Source organism: Bubalus kerabau, chromosome X (assembly GCF_029407905.1).
Source record: "Bubalus kerabau isolate K-KA32 ecotype Philippines breed swamp buffalo chromosome X, PCC_UOA_SB_1v2, whole genome shotgun sequence".
Taxonomy (NCBI): Eukaryota; Metazoa; Chordata; class Mammalia; order Artiodactyla; family Bovidae; genus Bubalus; species Bubalus kerabau.
The window spans coordinates 60,552,820-60,570,368 of NC_073647.1; positions in this window are offsets into that span (position 1 = coordinate 60,552,820).

Genomic DNA, 17,549 nt, shown 5'->3' on the forward strand with positions numbered 1-17,549 from the left:
CAAAAAAATTGAAATCATTCCAAGCATCTTTTCTGACCACAGTGCAGTAAGATTAGATCTCCATTACAGGAGAAAAAATATTAAAAATTCCAACATATGGAGGCTGAACAACACGCTTCTGAATAACAAACAAATCACAGAAGAAATCAAAAAAGAAATCAAAATATGCATAGAAACGAATGAAAATTAAAACACAACAACCCAAAACCTATGGGACACTGTAAAAGCAGTGCTAAGGGGAAAGTTCATACAGGCATACCTCAAGAAACAAGAAAAAAGTCAAATAAATAACCTAACTCGACGCCTAAAGCAACTAGAAAAGGAAGAAAGGAAGAACCCCAGGGTTAGTAGAAGGAAAAAAATCTTAAAAATTAGGGCAGAAACAAATGCAAAAGAAACAAAAGAGATCATAGCAAAAATCAACAAAACCAAAAGCTGGTTATTTGAAAGGATAAATAAAAATGACAAACCATTAGCCAGACTCAACAAGAAACAAAGGGAGAAAAATCAAATCAATAAAATTCGAAATGAAAATGGAGAGATCACAACAACAACACACAAATACAAAAGATCATAAGAGACTACTATCAGCAATATATGCCTATAAAATGGAAAACGTGGAAGAAATGGACAAATCCTTAGAAAAGTACAACTTTCCAAAACTCGACCAGGAAGAAATAGAAAATCTTAACAGACCCATCACAAGCATGGAAATCGAAACTGTAATCAGAAATCTTCCAGCAAATAAAAGCCCAGGTCTAGACCGCTTCACAGCTGAATTCCACCAAAAATTTAGAAAAGAGCTTACACCTATTTTACTCAAACTCTTCCAGAAAATAGCAGAGGAAGGTAAACTTCCAAACTCATTCTATGAGGCCACCATCACCCTAATACCAAAACCTGACAAAGATCCCACAAAAAAAGAAAACTACAGGCCAATATCACTGATGAACATAGAGGCAAAAATCCTTAATAAAATTCTAGCAATTAGAATCCAACAACACATTAAAAAGATCATATACCATGACCAAGTGGGCTTTATCCCAGGGATGCAAGGATTCTTCAATTACCACAAATCAATCAATGTAATACACCACATTAACAAATTGAAAAATAAAAGCCATATGATTATCTCAATAGATGCAGAGAAAGCCTTTGATAAAATTCAACATCCATTTATGATAAAAACTCTCCAGAAAGCAGGAATAGAAGGAACATACCTCAACATAGTAAAAGCTATATATGACAAACCCACAGCAAACATTATCCTCAATGGTGAAAAATTGAAAGCATTTCCCCTAAAGTCAGGAACAAGACAAGGGTGCCCACTCTCACCACTACTATTCAACATAGTTTTGGAAGTTTTGGCCACAGCAATCAGAGCAGAAAAAGAAATAAAATAAATCTAAATTGCAAAAGAAGAAGTAAAACTCTCACTGTTTGCAGATGACATGATCCTCTACATAGAAAACCCTAAAGACTCCACCAGAAAATTACTAGAGCTAATCAATGAATATAGTAAAGTGGCAGGATATAAAATCAACACACAGAAATCCCTTGAATTCCTATACACTAATAATGAGAAAATAGAGAAATTAAGGAAACAATTCCATTCACCATTGCAATGAAAAGAATAAAATACTTTGGAATATATCTACCTAAAGAAAATAAAGACCTATATATAGAAAACTATAAAACACTGATGAAAGAAATCAAAGAGGACACTAAGAGATGGAGAAATATACCATGTTCATGGATTGGAAGAATCAATATAGTGAAAATGAGTATACTACCCAAAGCAATCTATAGATTCAATGTAATCGCTGTCAGCCACCAACGGTATTTTTCACAGAGCTAGAACAAATAACTTCACAATTTGTATGGAAATACAAAAAAACCTCAAATAGCCAAAGAAATCTTGAGAAAAAAGAATGGAACTGGAGGAATCAACCTGCCTGACTTCAGGCTCTACTACAAAGCCAAAGTTATCAAGACAGTATGGTACTGGCACAAAGACAGAAATATAGATCAATGGAACAAAATAGAAAGCCCAGAGATAAATCCATGCACCTACGGACACCTTATCTTTGACAAAGGAGGCAAGAATATACAATGGAGAAAGGACAATCTCTTTAACAAGTGGTGCTTGGAAAACTGGTCAACCACTTGTAAAAGAATGAAACTAGAACACTTTCTAACACCATACACAAAAATAAACTCAAAATGGATTAAAATTCTAAACATAAGACCAGAAACTATAAAACTCTTAGAGGAGAACATAGGCAAAACACTCTCTGACATACATCACAGCAGGATCCTCTATGACCCACCTCCCAGAATATTGGAAATAAAAGCAAAAATAAACAAATGAGATCTAATTAAAATTAAAAGCTCCTGCACAACAAAAGAAACTATGAGCAAGGTGAAAAGACAGCCTTCAGAACGGGAGAAAATAATAGCAAATGAAGCAACTGACAAACAACTAATCTCAAAAATATACAAGCAACTCCTGCAGCTCAATTCCAGAAAAATAAACGACCCAATCAAAAAATGGGACAAAGAACTAAATAGACATTTCTCCAAAGAAGACATACATATGGCTTACATACACATGAAAAGATGCTCAACATCACTCATTATCAGAGAAATGCAAATCAAAACCACAGTGAGGTACCATTTCACACCAGTCAGAATGGCTGCGATCCAAAAGTCTACAAGCAATAAATGGTGGAGAGGATGTGGAGAAAAGGGAACCCTCTTACACTGTTGTTGGGAATGCAAACTAGTACAGCCACTATGGAGAACAGTGAGGAGATTCCTTAAAAAACTGGAAATAGAACTGCCATACGACCCAGCAATCCCACTGCTGGGCATACACACCAAGGAAACGAGAATTGAAAGAGACTGATGAGTACCCCAATGTTCATCGCAGCACTGTTTATAATAGCCAAGATATGGAAGAAACCTAGATGTCCATCAGCAGACGAATGGATAAGAAAGCAGTGGTACATATACACAATGGAATATTACTCAGCCAATAAAAAGAATACTTTTGAATCAGTTCTAATGAGGTGGATGAAACTGGAGCCTATTATACAGATTGAAGTAAGCCAGAAAGAAAAACACCAATACAGTATACTAACACATATATATGGAATTTAGAAAGATGGTAATGACAACCCTGTATGCAAGACAGCAAAACAGACACAGATGTATAGAACAGTCTTTTGGACTCTGTGGGGGGGGGTGATGATTTGGGATAATTGCATTAAAACATGTATAATATAATATCACTGACCTATAGCCAGACATCCTGGAATGTGAAGGCAAGTTGGCCTTAGAAAGCATCACTACGAACAAAGCTAGTAGAGGTGATGGAATTCCAGTTGAGCTATTCCAAATCCTGAAAGATCATGCTGTGAAAGTGCTGCACTCAGTATGCCAGCAAATTTGGAAAACTCAGCAGTGGCCACAGGACTGGAAAAGGTCAGTTTTCATTCAAATCCCAAAGAAAGGCGATGGCAAAGAATGCTCAAACAACCGCACAATTGCACTCATCTCAAACGCTAGTAAAGTAATGCTCAAAATTCTCCAAGCCAGACTTCAGCAATACGTGAACCATGAACTTCCTGATGTTCAAGCTGGTTTTAGAAAAGGCAGAAGAACCATAGATCAAATTGCCAACATCTGCTGGATCATGGAAAAAGCAAGCGAGTTCAAGAAAAACATCTATTTCTGCTTTATTGACTACGTAAAAGCCTTTGACTACGCGGATCACAATAAACTGGAAAATTCTGAAAGAGATGGGAATATCAGACCACCTGACTTGCCTCTTGAGAAATCTGTATGCAGGTCAGGAAGCAACACTTAGAACTGGACATGGAACAACAGACTGGTTCCAAATAGGAAAAGGAGTATGTCAAGGCTGTATATAGTCACCCTGCTTATTTAACTTATACGCAGTGTACATCATGAAAAACTCTGGACTGGAACAAACACAAGGTAGAATCAAGATTGCTGGGAGAAATATCAATAACCTCAGATATGCAGATGAAACCACCCTTATGGCAGAAAGTGAAGAGGAACTCAAAAGCCTCCTGATGAAAGTGAAAGTGGAGAGTAAAAAAAGTTAGCTTAAAGCTCAACATTCAGAAGACGAAGATCATGGCATCTGGTCCCATTACTTCATGGGAAATAGATAGGGAAACAGTGTCAGACTTTATTTTTGGGGTCTCCAAAATCACTGTGGATGGTGACTGCAGCCATGAAATTAAAAGATGCTTACTCCTTGGAAGGAAAGTTATGACCAACCTAGATAGCATATTCAAAACCAGAGACATTACTTTGCCAACAAAGGTCCGTCTAGTCAAGGCTATGGTTTTTCCTGTGGTCATGTATGGATGTGAGAGTTGGACTGTGAAGAAGGCTGAGCACTGAAGAATTGATGCTTTTGAACTGTGGTGTTGGAGAAGACTCTTGAGAGTCCCTTGGACTACAAGGAAATCCAACCAGTCCATTCTGAAGGAGATCAGCCCTGTGATTATTTTGGAAGGAATGATGCTAACGCTGAAACTCCAATACTTTGGCCACCTCATGCGAAGAGTTGACTCATTGGAAAAGACTCTGATGCTGGGAGGGATTGAGGGCAGGAGGAGAAGGGGACGACAGAGGATGAGATGGCTGGATGACATCACTGACTCGATGGATTTGAGTCTGAGTGAACTCCGGGTGTTGGTGATGCACAGGGAGGCCTGGTGTGCTGCGGTTCATGGGGTTGCAAGGAGTCGGCCATGACTGAGCGACTGAACTGAACTGACTGAATATCATATAAGAAATGAATCGCCAGTCCAATTTCAATGCAGGATACAGGAAGTTAGGGGCTGGTGCACTGAGATGACCCAGAGGGATGGTATGGGGAGGGAGGCGGGAGGGGGATTCTGGATGGGGAACACGTGTACACCCGTGGCGGATGCATGTTGATGTATGGCAAAACCAATACAATATTGTAAAGTAAAAATAATAATAATAATAAATAAAATACAGTTTTACTTAACCTACTGTTTTAATGTATCATTTCCAATTTTTATCGGAGTATTGCTTCCAACTAAATGTGTAATTCAAACCTTTTCTTTACTTGTCATATTTTATTTCCTCCTGTTATATAATACAACATTTATAGCATCTGTCATGTCCTACAACAATATCCCCATTCCTTTACACTTCTGATTAAACATTTCTTCATCTGTTTTGTTTTCCTTTAAGATAATATGTATCTGACTATGAATTTATCTTTTATCACTGTAAAAGAGAGAAAAGGAAAGTGGTCAAAGTGACAGAAAGACAGGAAAAGTGAAGATAAATTTGATTATGAAGATAAATTTGCTTATGTAAACAGACTGCTCCAGTGATCTATTTCTTTGTAACTACCCCCAAATCAAGTGGCTTAAACAACAAACATTTTATTATATCTCACAGATATTCTGAGTCAGAAATTCTGGAAAGGCCCAGTTGAACAATTTTTCTGCCCTTTTTTGACCTCAACCTTAGTTGTTCACTTATACTCCAGAGGGCAGATGGTCTGGCCTGGAGGATTCAAGATGGCTTAACTAACATGTTTAGTACCTTGGCAGAAATGGCTGAAATGTTGGCCTCAACAGTAGCTTTCAACAAAACTACCACATACATTTGTATGTGGCATAAGCCATACAACATGGGATATGAGACTAACCAAATAACTTAGATGGCAGCTCAGGGATCTAAGTACAAGTATTCCAGCAAATAAAGCTAAAACCTCATTGCCTTTTACCACCCATGCTCAGAAAGCAGATGGTACCACTTCCAGCACATTCTACTGGCTGTTTAGGACTGTAAGATATTCCACCATGATACACAAAGTATAAGAAAAACCTCACAGACAGCTGACTTTAACCATACAATGTAGTATTAAAAATGCAAATCACATTAAATGAATTAATTTCAATGTTTCATTGATGATATTGGGCTATATTGACTATATTGGACTATATTCTCAACTGCAGAGCCTCTACAGGAGGATGGTATAATGTAAAGTTTTGGAATTAAATTACAAATATAATTTTAAGTCCTGCTTGAACATTAGGCTCTGAGAAGCTCTAGTGCTTCATTTGTAGATGGAAATTAAATAAAATTCACTCTGGTTACACAACAATACATCTCAACTCCTTGGAATCAACTTCTATAATCATATGTAATCATGGGTTCCTCATAATTGTGCTAGATGTATTTTTAATTATCATTCCTATTTTTACAAAATAAACTACGTTTCAAAGAGATTAAATAACTTGCTCAAACCTAAAACAAGTAAGTAGTAGAACAAATGTTCATTACTAGATCTATGATTTCAGTTCAGTTCAGTTCAGGCGCTCAGTCATGTCCAACTCTTTGTGACCCCATGAATTGCAGCACTGTCCATCACCAACTCCCGGAGTTCACTCAGACTCAAGTCCATCGAGTCAGTGATACCATCCAGCCATCCCATCCTCTGTCATCCCCTTCTCCTCCTGCCCTCAATCCCTCCCAGCATCAGAGTATTTTCCAATGAGTCAACACTTCGCATGAGGTGGCCAAAGTATTGGAGTTTCAGCTTTAGCATCATTCCTTCCAAGGAAATCCCAGGGCTGATCTGCTTCAGAATGGACTGGTTGGATCTCTTTGCAGTCCGAGGGACTCTCAAGTTCAAAAGCATCAATTCTTCAGTGCTCAGCTTTCTTCACAGTCCAACTCTCACATCCATACATGACCACTGGAAAAACCATAGCCTTGACTAGATGGACCTCTGTTGGCAAAGTAATGTCTTTGCTTTTCAATATGCTATCTAGATTGGTTGTAACTTTTCTTCCAAGGAGTAAGCGTCTTTTAATTTCATGGCTGTAGTCACCATCTGCAGTGGTTTTGGAGCCCAAAAAAATAAAGTTTGTACTGTTTCCCCATCTATTTCCCATGAAGTGATGGGACCAGATGCCATGATCTTCGTCTTCTGAATGTTGAGCTTTAAGCAAACTTTTTCACTCTCCTCTTTCACTTTCATCAAGAGGCTCTTTAGTTCCTCTTCACTTTCTGCCATAAGGGTGGTGTCATCTGCATATCTGAGGTTATTGATATTTCTCCCAGCAATCTTGATTCCAGCTTGTGCTTCTTCCAGCCCAGCATTTCTCATGATGTACTCTGCATATAAGTTAAATAAGCAGGGTGACAATATACAGCCTTGATGTACTCCTTTTCCTATTTGGAACCAGTCTGTTGTTTCATTTCTAGTTCTAACTGTTGCTTCCTGACCTGCATATAGGTTTCTAAAGAGTCAGGTCAGGTGGTCTGGTAGTCCCATCTCTTGAAGAATTTTCCACAGTTTATTGTGATCCACACAGTCAAAGGTTTTGTCATAGTCAATAAAGTAGAAATAGGTTTTTTTCTTGAACTCTCTTGCTTTTTCAGTCATTCAGCAGATGTTGGCAATTTGATCTCTGGTTCCCCTGCCTTTTCTAAAACCAGCTTGAACATTTGGAAGTTCACAGTTCATGTATTGCTGAAGCCTGTCTTGGAAAATTTTGAGCATTACTTTACTAGCATGTGAGATGAGTGCAATTGTGCATTAGTTTGAGCATTCTTTGGCATTGCCTTTCTTTGGGATTGGAATGAAAACTGACCTTTTCCAGTCCTGTGGCCACTGCTGAGTTTTCCAAATTTGCTGGCATATTGAGTGCAGCACTTTCACAGCATCATCTTTCAGGATTTGAAAGAGCTCAACTGGAATTCCATCACCTCCACTAGCTTTGTTCATAGTGATGCTTTCTACAACCCTCTTGCCTTCACATCCCAGGATGTCTTGCTCTAGGTGAGTGATCTATGATTTCAAAGGACTATTAATACTATTTGACTGTACTATGCCTCCCATTACTTTTGCAAAGATTCTGGATATAACAATTGTAAGAAACTGTTCTGCATACTCTGAAGCACAATATGAAGGTAAAGCATCATATTTATACTGATTCCAACAGCTTAGAGAGCTATAATTGTCTATAATAATGTTTATCATGCTTCATGATACACAAAAATAAACTAGTAAACCTCGAACTCTAAGTCACAAATGTTCATATGAAACACGCCTGAAAACAAAGAAAATCATATTGATTAGCCCTAAGTGTAACAGAGTCTAATTTTAATATTTGTGTGTCAAAGCTACTTTTATCCTCCCTGTTTTTTATTATATATCACATAGAGAAAAGTCAGTCATCTTTTATTCCTAAGGAAAAAGACTTCCATCCTCTTCCTGCTTCTAAATTTTCAAATATAAAGCAGGTTATAATGGAGAAGTCTGAAGGCCAGAGAATTAGTGATTCTAATCCTTTCTCTTCCTTTGAAGCCATTGAATTGCTTTAATGTAACCCCATAGACATTAGAAACATGCCCAATGAAATGAGAATATTCATTTTGGTAATGTTCTGTTAATAGAAAAAGGATAATATGATCCAAGGAAAATAGGAGAAAAAAATTACTTTTCCTGTACTATTAAAACCCAAAATGTAGAATTAACATCTTTGAGAAATATCAATAACCTCAGATATGAGATGACAGCACCCTAATGGCAGAGAGTGAAGAGGAACTAAAGAGCCTTTTGATGAAGGTGAAAGAGAAGAGTGAAAAAGCTGGCTTAAAACTCAACATTCAAAAAACTAAGATTATGGCATCCTGTCCTATCACTTCGTGGCAAATAGATGGGGAAACAATATAAACAGTGACAGATTTTATTTTCTTGAGCTCCAAAGTCACTGTGGATGGTGACCTCAGCCATGAAATTAAAAGATACTTGCTCCTTGGAGGAAAAACTATGACCAACCTAGGCAGCATATTAAAAAGCAGAGACATCACTTTTCCAATAAAGATCTGTTTAGTCAAAGTTATGGTTTTACCCAAGGTCATGTATGGATGTGACAGTTGGACCATAAAGAAGACTGAGCACTGAAGAATTGATGCCTTTGAACTGTGGTGTTGGAGAAGACTCTTGAGAGTCCCTTGGACTGCAAGGAGATCATACCAGCAAATCCTCAGGGAAATCAACCCTGAATATTCATTGAAAGGACTGATGATGAACCTGAAATTCCAATACTTTGACCCCCTGATGCAAAGACATGACTCATTGGAAAAGACCCTGATCCTGGGAAAGAGTGAGGGCAGGTGGAGAAGGGGGCAACACAGAATGAGATGGCTGGATGGCATCATCGTCTCAATGGACATGAGTTTGAACAAACTCTGGAAAATAGTGATGGACATTGAAGCCTGCTGTACTGCAGCCCATGGGTTGTAAAGAGTCAGACACAACTGAAGAACTGAACAACAACAACAACAACATCTTTGAACCATTGCTATATAGAATTTCTAAAGCATTGAAACTCCCTTTTTTTCAGGCACAGCTATTTCTCCTAAAGCAAATCTTGAAATAATGAAGAATGAAAATATGTTTTATTGCCATTATAAAATACAGATTGTGTAATTCTATAGATTCAAAATAAAAAATGATCAATTGAACCTTAATGTTTAATCTGATTTAAACCTAGTGACCCTGGCTCAGTAAGATTTTACTAATATCTAGCCATTACAGAAAATAATATTTTTTTCACTTTATTATTTTCATAAGATGTCTACAAAAATCAAGCTGGTGGTTACAAATCATTCTCTCTCTCATTATTTATGTTTGATTTTGTTGAATGTCCAATAATATACCTCTCATAAATTTATAGGACTTAATATACAAAATGTCACATGTTTATATAGTACCTTATAGTTTACAAAACACTTTTATATGCCTTATAATTATAATTAAACATAATATATTTTAAGAGTTCATTTTTTACAATAATTTATTTGTTAATATTTGGCTGTTCTGGGTCTTTGTTGCTGTATGTGCTTTTCTCTAGTTGTGGCAAGTGAGGGCTGCTCTCTGGCTGTGGTACATGGGCTTCTTATTGTAGTAACTTCTTTTATTGTTGAGCATGGGCTTTAGGTTCTTCAGTAATTGTGGCATATGGGCTCAGTAGTTGCAGCTCCCTGGATCCAGAGCACAGGCTCAGTAGTTGTGGTGCATGGGCTTAGTTGCTCCGAGGCATGTGGGATCTTCTCAGACCAGGGATCAAACCCATGTCTTCTGCATTGGCAGCCACATTCTTTACCACTGAGCCACCAGAAAAGCCCTAAGTGCTCATGTTTAAATAGTCATCATTGAAACAAAATAACTAATTGGGAATTTTGAAAACAAATAAATTTTAGACTGCACTTGCATTTAACACGTTTTTCATGACTAAAATTAATATTTATCTAATTTCTATCTACAACACTTTGTTGCAGATAAATTTATTTATTTCAAAAATATTTTGAAAAATATTGCTCTAATCACTGTTCTCTATTATTCATAGTTCTGCAAGCTTCTTATAAATCTTACTTTTTTCTTTCTTTTCCCAAATATTATATTTAAAATATCATTCAATACAACAAAATATAGAAACTAGCATTCTACCTCTTACATTTTTTTCCATATATAATTTCCTGGTAATAAGAACAGATTTCTTACCTCTTTATTTCACTTCACACTGTGTGAGTCAGTTCATTTCTCCCAATAAATTCTGCCAACTAGAATGCTCAGGAACAATAGCATGTAATCTTTAGTTTTTTTAGAGTTTATTTTTCTATATCTAACTATATTTAACTTATGACCAAAAGTTTTAAAACAGGCTCAGCATTTGGTTTACAAATAAAAACATGTGGTCAATTTTTGGTATGTTATGGGTTGTTTTTTCCTGAGCATTAAAAGCGAGTACCTTTGCAAAGTAACTTATTCAGATTTGAATTTTCTGCCATTATGCCATACCTATTACAATGACTGAAATATAAACAATATTCAATAAATACCTACTAAGTTTTAATTTCCTAAGTCATGGAATAATTTAAAATCTAAGTCTAGATTTATGTTTTAAAGGATAAAATGAATCCTTAAAGAAGACAGAGCTTGGTACTTAGCCTGGAAATAAATACCCCAGGATTGTTTTGGCAGCTCTTCCATTGAGTAGCAATGCACATATGGCCATAATAAACCTTAACTATTACATCAGTGCTGGGCAATTAAAATTTAATTCTCTATCAAAGTTTGAGATCTTTGGTCAAGAGCTACTACCTAACTAAAACTTATTTTTATTATAAGAGAAGCTTAGTGTCAAACTGTCATTCATACTTTAAGATGAACACCATTAAAATGGCAAAAAAAAAAAAAACAAAAAAACACCTGATTAATATGCTCAGTTTTTAACACAGAACAAGTTATCCAATGGTTCCAGAGTGCCTGTTTATGGAAAGAGAGGGGAAAGGACAATAAATACATACAATAAAGCCTTACTCTTGCCAAACTACAAAAAGAAAAAAAAGGATACATGGAAAAACTTGATATTAAAACAACAACAACAATGTAGCTGATAGAAGAAGAGTAATAAAGAAGAAAGAGATTAAAGTAAGGCATTCAGGCATTTCAATGCAAAAAAATAGAAGGAAAGTTAAAACTACTTTTAGGTGTTTTGAAAAGTAAGTGGTACAAATGATGGAAATCACTGTACTTAAATATGATAGCGCTAACATGAGTGTCAAGCACTTTGAGAATTTATGTTATTTTTAAACAGATTGATGTTTAAGTTGGATCATCATTCTGCAATTAAAAATTATAATTATCTTTAAATATTTTTGTCTTACATAGAGTGTTTCGAATTTAAGAGGACCTGATGTTAAATAAAACTGAAATAGCAACATCACAGGAACTTTAAGCATTAAATCTTGTCAAAAGTTAAGATCCACTAATAAATTAACATGATCAGAAAAAAATTACTTGTAACTTTTGTTTCTTTGAATATGCATCTCTGGGAGAGTAAAGGAAATGGGAATTTTATCAGAAAATCAGCTACAAAATATGAAGACAGCTAGAGCATTTTGTAAACATCATCTAAATCAGCATTTCTCAAACTACCTATGGTACAAGAGCAGTTGATTTTCTAAATCATCAATTTGTTCCAGATCATTTTGTGAAGTACAATAAAAATAATTAAGAAAATGAAAGAGAAATAATAAAGATATACAAAATACATGCTCACATTTTTTACATTATTGATTCAATGAACATAAATTTGTCCCATCAAATATCCACAAAACTTTCTAAAATTTTCAAATTCTATACTTAGTTCATTGAACACTAATTACAGTTAGTAGACTGACACCTGTGTGGAACCTCACTATGGATATGGATATTTATTTAAAATAAAAATAAAAAGAAATTATTTTTGTTTTATTTTATTTTTATTTGTAGTATAGCAGATTTACAATGTTTCTGGAGTACAGCACAGTTACATATATATATTGTTTTTCAGTTTATTTTTCATTATCGCTTATCATAGAATATTGAGTATAGTTCCTTGTTCTATACAGTATGACAGTAGGTCTTTTTTGGTTATCTTATTTTAGTAAAACTATGTTAATGAAACAAAAAGACAAAGAAAGGAAATCGATTGAAAATGAACTTAAACTGCTGAAAATATTTCATATTGTAAACAAAGGGACTACTCTTTCCTGACTTGTTTTGCATGATGAGTAAGACACTTCTTATAATACAAAGCTTATAAGCACACAAAACAAAATACTTTCAAGGCCTTCTCTGACTCCTAAACACTACACTAACCATATATGCAGTCAACCAACTATCTAGGTTTAAACTATAATTTTATGTTGAATTTTATCCAATTAAAATAAATACATTAAAAAAAAAATAAAATAATATTTTATTTTTTTGTTTTTTTTTAATGTATTTATTTTAATTGGAGGCTAATTACTTTACATTATTGTATTGGTTTTGCCATACATCAACATGAATCCACCACAGGTTTTAAAACTGCCATTTAAAAATACGCTTCAAGTTCATTTATGCAGTAAGTATTTACTGATGGTCTACTATATGCCAGGCACCCTGTTAGATACTAAAGCTATGTGTGTCAAACCTGACTTTAAGTAATGTTGGTGAAGTACTATACCATTATGCACTCTTTTCTGCCAAAGTTATAGTAGGTAAGGTGATCTCCAATTTCATTACAATAAACTATGGCTTATTACAAGACTTAGACTGGTTTAAAACTTTTCTTTAAAGAATGTGTTTTGCTGTGCTGTGCTTAGTCGCTCAGTCATCTCCAGCTCTTTGTGACCACATGGACTGTAGCCTACCAGGCTCCTCTGTCCATGGGGATTCCCCAGGCGGGAATACTGGAATGGCTTGCCATGCCCTCCTCCAGGGGACTTTCCCAACGCAGGGATTGAACCCAGTTCTCCCACATTGCAGGCATATTCTTTAACATATGAGCCACCAGGGAAGCCTCCCTTTTTTAAAAGAATACAATGTGTCAAAACAGCAATGATATATCACCTCCCCTTCTCAGATTCCTATTCATCAATAGATTGCTTTTAAAATACACACAGAGACACATTTACAGTGAAATGGTAATCAGTCAGTAAAAAGAATGAAGTTGCTCTGTATTGCCATGGAAAGACCTCTGACATTGTTAAGTGAACATATTGATTTACAGATCAACACATACAGGATGATTGCATGCATACATGGGATATTTCTGTAAGAATATCTAAGAAATTGTTGCAGGAGTAACAGGAGTTGCCTGGGATGGGAAGACTCCTTTTTTGTAATATGCTCTTTAATCTTATTTAATTTTTTTCACATGTCCTTGTGTCATTAAGCAATATTTTTTAAAAATAGATGGAAAATCATAAGACTCAGTTCCATGACTGATATTCCCCACCACTTGCAATTTATGAAAAGATATGTAACTCTCATTTAAGAATGACAAAAGTGACAGCTCTTCAGTCACTAAAACTTTGTAATTGCTAAATACTGCTTTTTTTGGGGGGGAGGATCTATTAGAGCACTTACATTCTCTTAAAAATGGGAGAGTTTGGAAATTGAAGGAAAGGATAACACAGAGAGTTAAGAGAAGTGATCATCCAGTGTCCTGACCCAAAATATGAGCTTGTGTAAAATTATAAAACTTCAGCTTTTTAAAATAAACTCAGAATTGTATTTTGTAATAAATATTTAATGATAGACCATTATATGGGAACCACTATGCTAGGCACTAAAGTCGGATATGTCAAACCTAAACCTTAAATAATTTTAGTGAAGGTAAGCTCCAGAGACTTTGGCCAAGATGACAAAAGTAGAAAGACTTGGAGTTTACCTCTACATAAGCACATCAAAATTACAGCTATTTACAAGAAATTGTTAATGAGAAAGATAGGAATCTAACATAAAGTATTTTCTAAGACTAAGGATATAAAGAAAGAACCACAGGGAATTCCCTGGTGGTCCAGTGGTAAGGACTTAATGTACTCAGTGTTGAAGGCCCAGGATTAAATCACTATTCAGGGAACTAAGATCCTGTGAGCCACATGGTACAGCCAATAAATAAATAAATTTATTAATTAAAGAAAGAATGAAAGGAAGGAAGACAACCAGGAGTACAAGAGGGGGTAGAATTGAGATGTAGTTAAGACCATTATCCCCAAGTGGGCAACCCACAAATGGGAGAAAAATTATAATTACAGAGGTTCTCCTTAGAGAACAATGGATCTGAGTCTGATATCAGGTTCCTTAGCCTGGTAGTTCTACACCAGGACGGTAAGCCCCCAGAATGTTTGGCTTTGAAGGCCATGGGGCTTTATTTGGGAGACATAGAGGGCTGCGAGATTTAGAGACTCCATTCTTTTTTTTTTTTTTTTTCTTAATTAAAGGATAATTGCTTTACAATGCTGTCTTGGTTTCTACCATACAATTTTAATCAGCCATAAGTATACATATATCCCCTCCCTTCTTGAACTTCCCTTCCACCACTCACCCAATCTAACCCCTCCAGGTTGTCACAGAGCACTGGGTTGAGCTCTCTGTGTTATACAACAACTTCCCTCTAGCTATTTTACATATGGTTAGATATATTTCAATGCTACTCTGTCAATTCATACCACTCTCTCCTTCCCCTGGTCGGTCCATAAATCCATTCTCTGCTTCTGTGAGACTCCATTCTTGATGAGCACACACAAAAGCTCACATGCTCTGTGATCCAAGGTAGAACAAGTCATTTGAAAGGAGTCTGGCCAGACCACTTGTTGATGTTGGAGAGCCTCCCAAAGAAGCAATAGGAAACTGGAGCTCAACCTGGGAGCAAATATATTTGTGGCAACTATTTCTGTAATCTCCTTCTACTACCTGGACACTGGTGCTAACAAGCTCATTTTGAAACCCTCTTCTAGATTATTGGAACTGGAACCTGGCTATTCCCAACATCCTTTTAATACAAGTCCTGGGACAGATAACTCAGGCCAAGCAACTAGCCAGGCAGAGACACAGCTGCACCCACCAGCAAGCAAGCTGCCTTAAGATTCCCTGAGAGCAAACCCACCCATGGGCATAGCAATGTCTACCAGAGGGCCTGGGACCTGGTCCCACACACTAGTGTGCAGACACTAATACCAGGACCCCAAAGGCCATGCACTCAGAAACCTGAGGATCCAGCTTTACCCACTAGTAGGCAGGAACAAGCCCCAGGACTCCTTGGGCTCTAGTGAGCCAGCGCTAACTTAAGAACCAGTCTCAACCATGTGTGAACAGTCAACAGCTCCAGGATTATCTGGGCCCAAGCCCCACCAACCAACAGGCCAGACTCTGAGACCCAACTCTGCTCTCCTGTGATGCACCATTAACCCCAGGAGAACCTAAGCTGCATTCCACCCACTAGATGACCAACACCAGATCCCAAACTTCTGGGTCTTGGAGGCAGAGACCCCAGGACCTCATTTTACCCAGCAGAAGGCTAACACAATTCCCAGGGCCATTCTCACACACCAGTGGACAGGCACAAGCTCTAGGGCCACTGCAGCTAGCTAAAGAAGTACACAGTTCACCGAGTAGAAGTTCAGCATCAGGCCTGGGACCACCTGAGCTCCAGACCTGCCCACTAGCAGACCAATGTCAACTCATATCCTTTGTACCCCTCAGCCAACTGTCCCAGGATCTAGCCCCACTCATCAAAATGCCACAACCAGCTTTAGAACACCCAAGAACCCAATCATCAACAGAACAACACTATATCCAAGACCACTGGCCCCATAATCACCCATACTAGAACCCAACTCTGTTTGCTAGTTGATCAGAACTAGGTCCAGGACACATGTGGTTCTTCAGCCAGTCTCATGATTACTGAGTTCAACCTGAAAAGAGCAGGTAATAGCCTTTTCCCAAGGCAGAGCTTGGCAACATGCCAGAGCATGGACCAGTCAGGCCTTTTGGACCACCCACAGTAGTCAAGTTACTACAGCAGAAGGGTCCATGACCATACATAGAGGACATCACTAGAACATATATCTCTGGTTACCAGAGGGGAGTGCACTGACAGGACGTGTAAAATGTTTCCTATAAAAGGCCACTTCTCCAAGCTCAATAAACATAACCAATCTGTGAGATACAAAGAAATAAAAACATGAACCTTTTCCAAATGAAGGAACAAGATAAATACCCAAAAAAACTAAGTGAAATGGAGATAGGCAATTTATACAAGAAACATCTTAAGGTAATGATCACAAAAATGAGCAAATTTCTCAGAAGAATGGATTAAAAGAGTAAGAAGTTTGAAGTTTTTTAACAAAAATTAGAAAATATAAAGAACCTGAGATGAAGCATACAATGAAATGAAATGAAAAATACACTAGAAACAATCAACAGGAGATTAAATGATACAGAGGAATGGATCAGGGAGTTAAAAGACAGAGTAATGGAAAACACTGAAGCTGAACAGAAAAAAAAATGAATAAAAATAAGTGAGTATACTTTAAAGGACCTCTGAGTCAACATCAAGCATTCTAATATAACATTATAAGGGTTCCAGAAATAGGAGAGAGAGGAGGTCAGAAAAAATATTTGAAGACATAATACCTGAAAATTTTCCTAACTTGGGAAAGAAAACAGAAATCATGGTCCAGGAATCCTAGAAAGTCCAAAACAGGATCAACTAAAAGATAACCATGCCAAGATGCATTGTAATTTAAATGGAAAACATTAAAGATAAAGAATATTAAAAGCATTATGGGATAGACAACAAATTACATAAAAGGAAACTCTCATAAAGCTATGAACTGGCTTTTCAACAGAAACTCTGCAGGCCAGAAGAGAGTGGTGTGATATATCTAAATTGATGAAAGGTGAAAACATACAACAAAGAATATTCAACCCAGTAATACTTTCATGAAGGTTTGATGAAGAGATCAAAAGTTTTACAGACAACAAAAAGCCAAAATAGTTCAACACCACCAAAACTGCTTTATAATAAATAATAAAGGGATATCTCCAAGAGAAAAAAATTTCAGTATTAGAAATATAAAAGTTACTGAAGGAAAAAACTCATCAGTAAAGGCAAAGATACAGTAAGATGATAAAT